The sequence below is a fragment of the Crocuta crocuta genome, unplaced genomic scaffold, assembly GCF_008692635.1.
Source record: "Crocuta crocuta isolate KB4526 unplaced genomic scaffold, BGI_CrCroc_1.0 scaffold110, whole genome shotgun sequence".
NCBI classification, from domain to species: Eukaryota; Metazoa; Chordata; class Mammalia; order Carnivora; family Hyaenidae; genus Crocuta; species Crocuta crocuta.
Window position 1 is genome coordinate 730,949 of NW_027527386.1, and position 10,821 is coordinate 741,769.

The 10,821-nt window shown below is 53.4% G+C and overlaps 1 pseudogene across 1 annotated transcript in view; it reads right to left on the bottom strand.

Moving 5' to 3' along the window:
- Positions 1–10,821, bottom strand: part of LOC144243143 (long-chain-fatty-acid--CoA ligase ACSBG2-like) — a 22,275-nt pseudogene that overhangs the window by 5,060 nt on the left and 6,394 nt on the right. Inside the window, exons 5-9 of the transcript XR_013338561.1 lie at positions 8,755–8,843; positions 8,100–8,220; positions 2,209–2,543; positions 962–1,257; positions 32–425 (exon numbers count right to left, since the gene is read on the bottom strand). The product of XR_013338561.1 is annotated as a long-chain-fatty-acid--CoA ligase ACSBG2-like (transcript). The remainder of the gene's footprint in view (positions 1–31; positions 426–961; positions 1,258–2,208; positions 2,544–8,099; positions 8,221–8,754; positions 8,844–10,821) is intronic.

The following is a 10,821-nucleotide window of genomic DNA, read 5'->3' on the forward strand; positions in this document are numbered from 1 at the left end:
GTCAGCCCCGCCCCTCCCCCCCCAGACCCACCTCAGCAGCCGGAAGTCCTCCTGGCTGGACAGCGTGTGGATGCCAGTGCTCTCAGCCAAGCCGTAGAGCTCGCGGATGGGCATGTTGAGGCTGAGGAAGTACTCCAAGGTGGCCCCGGGGAGCCCCACGCCCAGGTTGAAGTAATGGCGGCAGCGGTGCAGGCCCAGGAACCTCCGCGCCAGGTTGAAGGTCAGCTTCTTGGCCAGGCTGAAGCACAGCGGGTGCTNCTGTTGGCCCTGAGCCCCAGCCACATGGCCCACTTGTCGACCCTCCTCCGGAGCGGGGTGGAGGCCAGCTGGCTGCTCTTCAGGGTGTCCAGCAGTCTGTCCCAGACCCACGGGACGCCGTAGAAAATGGTGGGCTTCACCTCCCGCAGCGTGTCTATCAGGGAGCCCTGCACCATACGGCATGGTGGGCGCCCTGCCAAGCCCCCCCCCGTCCCTCAGCCCCCGCCCCTGCACAGAGCCGCCCCGCCCCGCAGCAGGGCCAGGCCCTGGAAGTCCTTCCGTGCTGCCCCGGCTCCCGTGTTGTGAGCGAGCCAGGGAGGGAGTTAACAGCCACGGCCGGAGCTCCCACAGGGACGGCAAGGACCATCTGCTCCCACCTGCCCTGGTCAGCGGGACACGCAGGATCCGTGTCCTGCCCCGCGTGGATCAACGCGTGTGAGATTCAGCCACACTGCTGGCTGTTTCTGTGGTGCTGTCCGCCCTCCTCTCCCAGAACTCTGAGTCCGGGTGAAGGGTGGATGGAGAAGAGAAGGCGCAGAGACAGAGAGACACAGAGACACAGAGATACACAGAGATGGAGGGAGAGAGAGACGAGATGAGATACACAGGGAGGGATGGGGGCAGAAGGAGAGACTAGGAGGAAGCGGGGAACGGGGACGGGCAGACTCCACTTTTGTCACTATTTTCAGATCTTCTCAGTCACCAGGAGAGATTCCACAGGGACCACCACCGAAATATTAACGAGTGCTGGCGACTGAAACCTGCGCTAAGCAAGGCGGATCCCACCGCGCCCGCCCGAGCCCGCCTTTCTCCCGCCAGGACGCGGTCGGCAGAGGCCAGCCCCTGCGCTGAGATGGCTTTGACGTTATGAAAAGGCCTTTCAAGACTTCCAGGAGGAGAAATCTTGTGTGACACGTGCAAACCCGAAATTGAAACTTCCGTTGTCCACAAGGGCTTCCGTTTTTTCAACGAGAAATCTGCAGATGATCTGTTCCCTCCCTGAGACGGTATGTGACACAGGGAGGCCTAGATCACTGCCTGCCTGGCCCTTCGCAGGAAGAGTCTTCGAGGCCCTTGGCCGAGGGAGTCCTACGGATCCGGGCAACGATGTCAGTGTTCTTCATCTTTCCCTACCTCCTGTCTCGATGGGAATTTTGTGATTTTCTGCATTCGCAGAGTCCACACAACAGAATGCACGTTAGTGACCGCGTGCTTTTTTTTTTAATTGCAAGGAAAATCCACAAAACACCATCTTAACCATCTCTAAGTGCACAGCTCAGTGGCGTCAGGTACGCTCACAGTGTTGTGCAGCCACCACCCCCCTCATCCGTCTCCAGAACTTTCCATCTTCCCAGACTGAGGCTCTGTCTCCATGAAGCACTGACTCCCAACCCCCACCCCACCCCCGGCTCCCACCATCTACTCTCTGTCTCTGTGGACTGTGGACGGGACTCCTCTAGGGACTCCCTGTGAGTGGGGTCACGCAGGATGTGTCCTTGTGTGTCTGGCTTCTGTCACTGTGCACAGTGACCTCCAGGTCCATCCACGTGATGACAGATGTCAGAATATCCTTCCTTTCTACGGCTGGATAATATTCTATTGTATGAACGGAACTCATTTCTTTATCCATTTATCTGTTGATGGACACTTGGGTTGTTTCCACTAATATGCTTTTAATGGCTCAATTAAGCTTCCTGCACTGGGCATTTTCTCTCTGCAGTAGAAGCTGGATATACGCTCCCCATTCCCCATGACACTAGCTCATGTCTGCTCCAGCCCTTTCCCTTCACAGATGAGGAAACTGAGGCCCAGGGAGAAGGACCAAGGTTGCACAGCCAATTGCGGGGGACAGAGTGGGGATTCCAGTTCTGGGCTGAGTGCCCCCTCCTCAGGGTGAACCCCGCCTGGCCAGCCCCCCCAACCTCACCTGCACCCACCACGGCAGGGGACCGAGGAGCTCCGCTCACCCTCAGAGCATCCGGCTGGGCGAAGTAGAGGGCTCCGGCCACAGAGATGGAGAGCCACATGTCGAAGAGCTGGGCCGCCAGGTAGCTGAGCGGGAGGTAGCTCACCAGGACCTCCTGTTTCTCCGGGGGGGACTTATAAGACAGGCTCTGGGCAGTGATCTCCGTGGTCCAAGTGATCTGGAAGGCACCTTAGCCGTCTCCTGTGGGCCATTCTGTTCTCGACCCCCAGGAGCGCACCCTCGTCNGGTTGTGCAGCTGGGTCCGGATCTCCTCCTTGTACTGGACGATGGCCTTGAGGTGCTTCAGGTAGCCCTGGATCTGCCGGATACCACGGGGCTCAGCAGGCGCAGCGCACGAGGGTTGACCGTAGCCGAGCCCCGCGCCCCAGCACTGCCTACACCGGCGGCGAGGGCACCCCCCAGTCTCCTTCTGACTGGGTCAAAATACGCACGAATTTACCATTTTAACCATGTCAAAGCGGGCACTTCAGCGGCATGTAGTGCCGCTACGTTCACGCTATGCGACTCTCCCCTCTGTCCAGTTCCAGAATATTCCGTCTCCCCAGAAGGGAACCCGGTGCCCTCCAGCCCTCGGAAGCCGCTGATCCACTCTGCCTCTGCGGAGGTGCCTGCTCCGGATCCTTCGTATAAATGGAATCCCACACTACGTGGCTTCTTCCACGGAGCGCCACGTTTCCAAGGTGCGTCCACGCCAGCGCCTCACCCCTCCGGCGGCCGAGTAGCGCCCGTGCGAGGCCGGGCCGCCGGCCGCGTGTCTGTCCGCGGGCTGCGGGGCAGCTGGGCCGGCCCGCTTCGGCTGCCGTGAACATTCGAGCATCGGTTTTTGTTCCCACACTCGTGTGCCGTTCACCTGGGAGTAGAATCGCTGGGTCACAGGATCATTCTATGCTTGGCTTTCTGAGAGGCCACCAGACTTTTCCACGGTTTCCATGGTGACCACACCACTTTCCAGTCCCCCCTCCGCAGCAGCCGCGTGGGGTCTCTGGGCTTGTCCACTTGCCATCCGCTTTTCTTCTTTTAATTTTCTCTTTTCTTTTTTTAATGTTTATTTATTTTTGAGAGAGAGAGAGAGACAGAACATGAGCAGGAGAGGAGCAGAGAGAGAGAAAGAGAGAGAGAAAGGGAGGGAGACACCGAATCGGAAGCAGGCTCCAGGCTCCGAGCTGTCAGCACAGAGCCCAACGCGGGGCTCGAACCCACAAACCATGAGATCATGACCTGAGCCGAGGTCGGACGGCCGCTTAGCCCACGGAGCCCCCCAGGCGCCCCTCTGCTTCGATGATACTAGCTGACTTCGTGGGTGTGACGTGGTGTCTCACTGTGGCTTCACTCTGCGTTTCCCTGATGACTTTACGTGTTGGGCACCTTTTCATGGACTCATCGGCCATTTCTGCTTCTTCCCCAGAGAGATGCCTTTTTAAAAAAAAGTCCTTTGCCCATTTCTGAATTGGGACTTTTGTTGCTGTTGTTGTTGTTGTTTTGATTTTGTTGAGGGGTCCTGGACACACTTTGAAGGCATGTGTGTCCTACGGCTCTGAGGGTACGATAAGGCACCACGTGTTGAGTGGTCTGGTCAGGTCTCTGCGTAGAGTCTCATGATCCCAAAACCAAGCTGTGGGAGGGCTAGGTCCCTTTCTGGAGGCTCCAAGGAGGATTGCTCATTGGGACACTGGTTCATTTGAGTTGCTGGCAGAATTCAGTTCCTTGCCGATGTAGGACCGAGGTCTGCCCGTCTCCCTCATGGCTGTCAGCTGGAGGCCATTCTCAGCTTCTAGAAGCCACCGTATTCCCTGACTCGTGGTCCCTTCCTCCGTTTTCAAAGCCAGAAACGGGGGAGGGGGGTTGAGTTCCTCTCCTGCTCTGAATCTCTCTGCCCTCCCTTCTGCCTCACGTCTCCTGTCTCCAGCCAGAGAAAGTTCTGTGTTTTGAAGGGCTCCTGTGATTATAGGCAACCTACCTGGGTGATCCAGGATCATCTCCCATCTGAAGGGCCTTAATCTTTTTTTTTTTAACATTTTATTCATTTTTGAGAGACAGAGGATGAGCAAAGAGAGAGGGAGACACAGAATCCGAAACAAGCTCCAGGCTCTGAGCTGCCAGCACAGAGCCCCACGCGGGGCTCGAACCCACGAACTGTGAGATCATGACTTGAGCTGAAGTTAGACTCTTAACTGACTGAGCCCCCCAGGTGCCCCCGAAGGGCCTTCATCTTAATCCCAAGAGTGAAATGCTTTGGCCGCGGGAGGCACCTGGGTCACAGGCTCCAAGGATCAGGATGGGGACCTCTACGCTGTCACTCTGCTGATCACATAGAGCCAACAGGGTTTCCTGAGACAGAGGACCCGGGAATGGAGCCAGACTTTGGGTCTGAGCAGCTGGAGGGAGGAAGTAACTGCCTGAGACAGGAAACACAGAGGGAAGGAGCAGGTTTGAAGCGGGAAGATCGGGAGCCTTAGGTCTGGACAGGCTGCTGCGTCTGAGATGCTCCTCGGGCATCCCAATGCGACTGTTGGGAAAGCTCGGGACACAGCCGTGGGAAGTGTCAGCACACAGGTATCACTGGGGGAAAGGACGGGGCCTGAAGGGCGGCCATCTGCCATCCCAGACCTGGCTTTCTAATCGAGGTTCTAACAAGAACCTTGCGCTGGCCCCTCAGGCGTCTGAGTTTGTGACCCCACCTTGGCAGGCGGCTCACCTTCCAGGTAGGGAATGACCCAGACCACATACCTTGTCACCTGCACTGACCCTGTCTTGGGTTTATTCATTTACTTAATAAGCATAAAAAATTAGAAGTGAGGTAAGAATAATACACAACAAAGTTTAACATTTTAACTATTTTTAAGCATGTAGTTGGTAGTGTTAACTGTATTTTGCATTCATGGAAACAGAACTCTAGAACTTTGTCATCTCCCCAGACTGAGACTCTGTCCCCATGAAGCACTGATTTCTCGCCCCCTGCCCCAGACCTGGCTCCCACCATCTACTTTCTGTCTCTGTGGACGGGACACCTCTAGGGACTGTGAGTGGGGTCACGCTGGATGTGTCCTTCACTGTCTGGCTTCTGTCACTACCCACAATATCTTCAAGGTCCATCCATGTTGTAGCAGATGTAGGAATGTCCCTACCTGGGGCTCTTGGGTGGCTCAGTCAGTTAAGTGTCCGACTTTGGCTCAGGTCACGATCTCACAGTTCGTGAGTTCGAGCCCCGTGTCAGGCTCTGTGCTGACAGCTCAGAGCCTAGAGCCTGCTTCAGATTCTGTGTCTCCCTCTCTCTATCTGCCCCTCCCCAGCTCTCAATCTCTCTCTCTCTCTCTCTCAAAAATAAATAAACGTTAAAAAAATTTTGTAATAAATAAATAAACATTTTTTAAAAAGGAATGTCCTTCCTTCCTAAGGCTTGGATGGACCACATTGTCCGTCAATGGACATTTGGGTTATTTCCACATTTTGACTATTGTGCATACTACTGCTGTGCACTTGAGTGTGCAAATAATATCTTTGGGGGCCCCTGGGCAGCTCAGTCGGTTAAGCGCCTGACTCTTGATTTTGGCTCAGGTCATGATCTCACAGTTTGTGGGTTCGAGCCCCACGTCGGGCTCTGTGCTGACGTCTTGGGATTCTCTCTCCCTCATTCTCTGCCCTTTCCCCGCTCTCTCTCTCACACAAAATTAAAAACAACAACAACAACAACCAATATCTTCAAGATCTTTCCTTCACTTCTTTTGGATCTGCACCCAGAAGTGAGATTGTTGGTAACTCTAAAGTTTTGAGGAAACTTCGTGTTGTGTTCTACAGTGGCTCCACCCTTCCACCTTCTTGCTCGCCAACAGAGATGGAATTCATTGAGGAATAATTTCCACACAGCACAAGCCACCTTTCTAGGCGCACAGTTTCAGGACTCTTGACGAACTTATAGTGGTGTGGCCATCACCTTAACCAAGCTGTAGAATGTTTACATCACCACGTAAAGTTTCCTGAGGCGCCCTTTTGGTTAATTTTCCTCCTTTCAACCTGCCAGCCCCTGACCTAGATTTCGGTTCCGTAGCTTTGCTTTCTATGGGGTTTCCTATGTACGCAAATCACACAGAGCATAGCCTTCCCTCTGGCTCAGCACGTCTGAGCTGCAGCCACGTGATTTCACACATCAGGAGACCAGGGGTTGCGATGTCTGGTGGTGTGAACGGACCACTGTTTGCTCATCCAAGTTGCAGAGACACAGCTGGATCCCGGTTCACTGGCTGTTTCCGGTTTCTGGCGACCATGGATAGAACAGCCACAGACACTGACATGCAGTGGAGACTCAGGTTCTCATTTCTCTCGGGTACATACGCAGGGGTGGAAGGGCGCCACCACATAGCAGGTGCTTATTTAACCTGACACGGAAGTGTCCAACCGCTTCCCAAGGTGGTTGTCCCATCTTGCGTTTCTGCCAGCAGTGAAGGGTGCTCTGCGTCCCCATCAGCACTCGGTATTGTCCGTTTTAAGATGTGAGTCGTCTGGGGGCACCTGGGGGCTCAGTTGGTTGAGTTTTCGACTTCGGCTCAGGTCATGATCTCACAGTTTGTGGGTTCGAGCCCCGTGTCGGGCTCTGTGCTGACAGCTCAGAGCCTGGAGCCTGTTTCAGATTCTGTGTCTCCCTCTCTCTCTGCCCCTCCTCCGCTCACACACACACGCACGCGCGTGCGCGCGCACACACACACACTCTCACTCTCTCTCTCTCTCTCAAAAATAAATAAACGTTAAAAATTTTTTGAGTCACCCTAGTGGGTGTTTCATGGTGGTCGTCTTTGCCCATTTGCCTCTGTCCACTTGTCACGGGGCCTCTTAGGGTCCCCATTTCACAGGGAGCTGCTCAGGCTCCAGGACAGACAGGGATTGACATAGAGGTTTCAGCTGTAGGACCATTACTGGCTCCTTAGAGCACAGGGTTATGTGACAGGAGAAGACCTGGAGCCTGGGTGGCCCAGCATGGGTGGGCGTAACCCCGATGTCCACCTCTGGGTGCCCCACATGCCCATGGATTTCTCCCCATTCCCTCCTAAGAGCAAAGATCAAATAGGAATGACAATCCCATCGATGATCCTATTGACAATAGCGTTAGCATCGGACACTGACCATGCTAAGCTCTGTCCTAGCCCGTTTCACGTTTATTCAGTTCATCCTTAGAATGAGACCCATGAGGTAGGTCCAGTTACCACTCCCATTTTACAGGTGAGGAAACTGAGACACCAGGAGGCCAAGCACCTCGCCCCAGGTCCCAGAGTCATAGTGAAGGTGACCTTTGAACCACTGAGCCCACGCCCAGAAGCGCCTCACTTGGATCATCCGTGGACCCAAGGAAATTCAGGGTTTCCCCCCAAATAAGATCTGCTGTACAATCCCATTAAGATGAAATGAAACATCCAGAACAGGCCAACCAACAGAGACAGAAAGTGGGGGCCAGGGGAGTGAGGAGTCCCCACCAGTAGGCACAGGGTTTCCTTTTCAGGTGATGGAATGGTCTAGAACCAGACAGAGGTCATGTTGCGCAACACTATGAATGTACTGAATGCCCCTGGATTGTACACTAAAAAGGGTTAAGATGGGAAATTGTACATCGGGTGCATTTTACCATAATAATTTTTTTTAAGCTGGAGGAGAGGCTCTGCTTGTGGTGGGCAGATCTAAGCCCCAATTGGGGGTGTGCTGGGAGTCAGCCCCGAGGCCAGCACTGGGCACTTGTAGGGGCCCTGCACCCGTCCATCCACGGAGTCCACAGTCTCATCTCGTGAGAGACGACAGGATGGCGGGTCCATCGCTCACTGGCGCCTTCTCTTTATTAGGCAAAGTGCGTGCTTTTGCACGAGTCACTAACCTGGATGATTTTCTGCAACTGCCTGTCATTATCCACCACAAAGATGTCCATCTCCGAGCTTTCGGCGATCCCCTGGCAGGTTTTGGGGGAGTTGGTGGACAAGATGCCAACGGAGAAGCCTCTGGAAGCAGAACCCAAGAGGTGAGGATCCACTGGTGAATTGGAGGGCTCCTAGGAGGTGGGTTGCGCCCGAGGGGAGACAGTCCCATGGATGGGGCATGGAGTGTGGCAGACACCCCCTGACGCCCCCAATATGCCTTGTTTGAAGGTGGGACTCTGAAACAGCCTGGGCTTGGATCCTGCCTCTCAGGGGTTCCCCAACGGGCTGGACAGATAGAGGGAGGGCTCAATGCTTGGGGAGCCCTGGGGAGTGGGGAGTGGGGAAGGCTTCTTGGAGGAGGGGTCATGAGGTGGGCTTCACGGGATGTGTTTTTGACAGGAAGAGAATGTCAGGAAGGGAGAGCTGGCTGGTGCCCAGGGCCGAGCCCTTGACCAATCCCATTGAGCACGGACCAAGCAGGAGGCTTAGTCTACTCCCTGAACTGGGGACTCTTCCATGAGACCCCCACGGATTCAAGAGCGGGGGAAAGAGCCTTCACTGGGCTGATGGCTTCCTGACCCTGTGCATCCCAGGGCGATACCAGGTACCTCTTACCCAGCCATGATAGCACCGATGCTGGCGATGACCCACTCCTCGGAGTTTAACCCCATGATCCCCACGCTGTGGAAGCGCTGCAGGCCCAGCTGGGAAAGGAGGCCCTTGTGAGGCACAGGTGGGCTCACCTGACACTTGTCCCCACCTGCCCAGAAGCCTCAGGCTGAGAACCCTGGACTCCCTTTTCTCTGTTGACCATTTGTGCTTCTGTTTGCTGACAAAATAACCCATCCCCACATTACGAGCTACCATATATTCATCTAGAGCAGTGGTTCTCAACAGGGATGATTCTGCCTTCCCAGGTGACATCAGGCAACATCTGGAGACACTTTTGGGGAAGGGGATGGTGCTGGCATGGAGTGGGTGGGCACCAGGGATGCTGAGAAACATCATCTAACGCACAGGACAGACCCCTCCACAAAAGAATGATCCAGCCCCAAATGGTGATAGCACCGAGATTGAAAATACAAACAAAATGCCCCCCCAGACATTTTTATGAATACATATCTGACAAAATCTGGGCAGCACTATGCCTATATTATCATAACCCACCATTGTTCATAAAACCATACATCTCATTTCCCCAATCTTCAAATATTTCTCTATGGTATCAAATATAACACCTCTATGATATTGTATAGTAGAGAAATGTCACAATTTAGTGACAGCCCCCCCCTTTACTGATTGATATTTAAGTAAGATCCTTTCTCCCCTCTACTTTATTAGACACCCAATCTGTCTGGGGTCCACTCATTCGGCTTCAGCTATATGGGCCTTTTGCCGTTCAACCAAGATGCATGGCACTGTCCTGCGCCAGGGCCTTTGCACATTTGTTCCCACTGCCTGTCACACTCATCCCCAAGTACTCACTTGGCTTCCCACTCCCCACCAAGTTGTTTAAGTCTTTGTTGAATTATCACTCTCAGAGAGGCTCCCATTGGCCAGCATATGTTAAAATTTCCACCCCCACCCCTAGCTCATCTACCCCCTTCCCTGCTTTAGTTTTCTTTGGATCACTGTCTACTCCACACATACTCGTTTATTACACTGACTGGAGAAGTCCCTTGAGGTCTCTTATACCCTCTCCTAATCTGATAAATGGGCACTCATTCATTGAAGACATAGCCAAGGGGCTGGTTCTATTCGAGATTCTGGGGGCCTGTGACGAATGAGGCAGGCTCGCCCTTGCCCTCAGGAATTGGCCAACTAAACAAATAAATTATACAACCATCCTACCAGATGGCCATGAGAGCTGGGCAGAAGATTTTCAAAGGAGCTGTGATAGCAGTGTGTGTGTGGGGGGTGAGCTTGGGGACCCAGGGTGATCAGGGATGACCTTGCTCACAATGTGAGACATTGGAGAAGAGAGACACGTTAACAATAACAACCATACGATTAAACGCTGAGTAATGCTTTGTGTGAACCAGGAGCTACCAGATATGTGTAAACTTACTGAATTCTTGTAGCAAACCTTTGTGCCAGGTGATATGGTGTTTTATTTTATGTATTTGTACATACAATCCTAATATAACAGAACATTTTATACTAAATTTAATAAAAATGGCTATGGCTGTATATCACTTTCATGTTTTTAATATTGTACATCTATAAAACTATGAAAGTAGAGGATGATGAGGATGAGTAATTTATTTTACATTTTAAAAAGTTTTTTTCGGGGCGCCTGGGTGGCTTAGTCGGTTAAGCGTCCAACTTTCGCTTAGGTCAAGATCTCGCGGTTCNGAGTAACTTAAAAGAATGTTCACTGAAATACAGCTGACACGTAATGTTACATTAGCTTCACGTGCTCAACGCAGTGATTGCGCAAGTCTACACCTGATGCTATGCCCACCACAAGCGTAGCCGAAGAAATTTTTTAAAGAAAAAAAAATCACGGGCATCGAGTGATCCAGCTATTGATGAGGGAGGTTAAGTGATTTGAGCAAGAACGTGCAAGGAAGCGCACAGCCAGGGGAAAGGATGCGCGCGCAGGCCACGCCAGGTGGGGCGAAGAACAGGGCGCGCAAGGGCGCGCAGGCGCAGTGGCGCGGGCGCAGCAGTGCGCAAGCC